Raw genomic sequence first — 3120 nt, 5'->3', positions numbered from 1 at the left:
AGATTAACCTTCAGGGTGGATATAGCTCGCTAGCAGCCTCGCACCGAGGACCTATCCACGTCATCATTTACCCAGAATGCTTTGAGTGTAAATAAAATGGCTCCGTCCATGTTAAAATATATTTTTAAAAATTTACTAAACTACACAGCCTACAGTATTTTTACAGTCTTTATTTTACAATTAAAATATATGTTTATCAAATAAAGTCTAACGTTACAACTAATCGGAAATCCCTTTAAGGCAGGAACAGTTCACTTTTCGTCAAACTAACAGTTTATCAGACTGTTAGCTTCTCAAACTAGCATTAGCATCTCAAACTAGACGTTAGCTTTTTAAAGTAGCCACTGTATTTGAAACTAGCTTATAGCTTCTAAAACTAGCTTTTAGTTTCTCACAGTTGGTGTCTCTCACTAGCCGTCAGTTTCGTAACTGAGGCGTTCAAGATCTGTCTATCAAAAGGAAATATTATTTGTGTATATTTTTTCATAGAAGCATACTTCAAATAAATCCCAACTATTCTTTTAACTTCAAAGTAATGCAGACATTTTGATCTTTATGGGAGCGTTTGACAACATAACCAGGAAATGTTGTTTGGTTCAGTCAGTATTGTAGCAAGTAACTCCAAACAGGCTCTGCAGAACCCAGTGCAGTGTCAAATCAAATAAATGATTTGAATGTCAAGATTAAAACACATATTCCTTGTATTTATTTGCCTTCAGTAGTTAGACATATGTGAGACAAATGCTGCAATAAAAGCTGAGACAACAAATGCAAACCGAACACAGATGCCTATTTGTCGAGTCTGTCTTGGCAAAGGAAGGTGTAAAGGGTGACGTATTACATCTGATATCCATGTTGTCTACAAAAAAAAAAAAAAAAAAAAAAAAATCCTGCACATGTCTCACACTGTAACAATCATCTTGTGACAGTTATGAGGGAAAAGAAACTATTGCTCAAGTTCGTCTTCAAAATGGATTCAAAGCAAAATGTAAAAGAAAAAAAAAGAGAAAYGTAAAACTTATCATTTAGAAAAAATGTTTGCTCACACAAAAATGTACAACTGTGTAGCCGCATCCGCCTACATACTTTTTTTCAAATTCATAGGTTTGGCGCTTCCCTCGGTAGTACTGCGTTCTTAGAATATTTTTCGTTTTACTACACACACTGGAGCTTCCCTCTGTTTAAACTGTAAAGAGAACTGATTTGATTCAGTAACGTTAGCGAGGACACGCCCGTGCCCTCCACATACACTTGACTGGAGAGGAATGTGAGCGATGCTGTCTTTAAGAAGCGTATTTCAGGATGCTCCAAATATAACGTGAGGCTGGACACCGAGAGATTCCAAGAATGTTTATTCTGGTTTTTTTTTTTTTTTTTTTTTCAGCTAAACTGTGTCTTGTTTCTGTCTACGAAGTATTCAACCCAAACAATGCAGGACCCCACCACTACCCCTCCTTGAATTCAGTCCCAATCCCCTTGACCCAAATTCCACAACACAAGGATGAATGGGGGTCTGCCCCCCCTCGAAGGCAGACACACGCATACAAAAACACAATGRACCCACAGCCTTCCTTGGGCCCCCTGAAAATAAAGGAAGGGGGCTGGTCGACCTTTCTATTATCAAGAAGCACTGCAGCTTGAAGGAAGTTAGAAACTCTGGCACCTAAACTTATCAAAACATAATTTAAATAGTTTAGCGTCAGTGCAAGTAATCATCAGGACTAYTTATTCAATCACATTGCCCCCCCTACCCCCAAAAACAAACAAACATCCAATAAACTAATTAAACAGCCGATTCTCTGAGCTGTTTTCAATTAAGTGCTGTGAAGTCTGTGTTTGTGTGAAAGTGGCAGGAGAGAAAAAAAAGGTAGATCCATAAAACAGGACCCACGCTGATTTAACAGACTGCTAGCATCTTTTTGATCTTCGTCTTCCTGCTCAGGTTTTTTTTTTTTTTTTCCTTCTCACACTAGTTAACATCTCCTGGCTGAAGTAAAAGTGTCACRAGTTGTTTAGAGGAAGGTTCAAAGATGAAGGGACATGGGTGGGGTGTCGGTGGTGGGGACGGCGGTGGGTAGGTGTCACGTCTGCCATAGCTGAGATGCTTCTCTCTGCTGGAGACGGGCTGATGTGTGAGATCGTATTAAATATCAGAGCTGCGGCCAAAAAAAAAAAAAACCCTCGATTGTCGTAAATCAGCTCCACTGAGGTCAGATGGTGTTTTCTGTTGTGGCAGTGGCAGGACCCCTCTTGAGTTTAAAGGGAGGGGGTGGGGGGTGTCAGCTGGGAAACTGAATGGCAGCTATTCTTTTCTAGAACTTTTACAAAGTTTATGCAAATCTCGGCTATGATTACTGCTGTCTGGAGCTGAAGCTTTAAAACAAAAGAAGTCAGTTAAAAAAGGGGGGGTGAGGAGACCCCATAAGCCCACTATAAACAGAGACAAAATGCACCCCCCTCCCCTTATCTTAAAGGTGTGGTCAAAACATCTCTGAAGGAGACAAAAGTTACTCAGACGAAACCAAAACTTGATGCAACTCGTCAATTCTGCTAAAACAAATCCGATTTTATACAAATATCAGTAATTTCTTGTGTTAAAACCCCACAAAATATTAAAAAAAATATAACTTCACACTCCTCTCTTCTGGACAAACACCCTGAAACACCTCATGATGGAAGTGCAGAAGACCCAAATAAAAAAGTAAATAAATCAAAAATCAAAGCAAATACTACTTATCTGGTTTTGATAATTCTTTCAACCCAAAAGTTCAGACTGTGTTTAAGATGCAAACATCAGAGCTCAAAGGAAACCTTTTTGTTTTTGGACACAAATCATGTTTGTGAGTTGAAACATTTGCTCCTCTGACTGATTCAGACTCTACAGGAGCCAAAGTGAAATCACTCATCCAACCAGAAACCACAGATCTGACCAACCACACCCTCAGGACAACAATGCCTTTGTATACTATACACTCACATTCAAAGTAAAATAAAATAAATTGAAATAAAACACTTTTAGATCCAAGGATATTCTAAAATCACTGTCTAAAAGCAAATTTAGACAGTGATTTTAAAAGCAAATCACTGGGTAAAAGCAAATATATATATATATATATATAT

The 3120-nt window shown here is 38.4% G+C and overlaps 1 protein-coding gene across 2 annotated transcripts in view; it reads right to left on the bottom strand.

The window, feature by feature from the left end:
* akap12b (A kinase (PRKA) anchor protein 12b) overlaps window positions 1–3120 on the bottom strand; it is a 40082-nt gene that overhangs the window by 6148 nt on the left and 30814 nt on the right. The gene's annotated exons all lie outside the window — the stretch shown is intronic.

This window comes from Austrofundulus limnaeus, unplaced genomic scaffold (genome assembly GCF_001266775.1).
Source record: "Austrofundulus limnaeus strain Quisiro unplaced genomic scaffold, Austrofundulus_limnaeus-1.0 Scaffold82, whole genome shotgun sequence".
Taxonomy (NCBI): domain Eukaryota; kingdom Metazoa; phylum Chordata; class Actinopteri; order Cyprinodontiformes; family Rivulidae; genus Austrofundulus; species Austrofundulus limnaeus.
The sequence above is the reverse complement of the archived record's forward strand: the minus strand, read 5'-3'. Positions and strand labels throughout refer to the sequence as shown.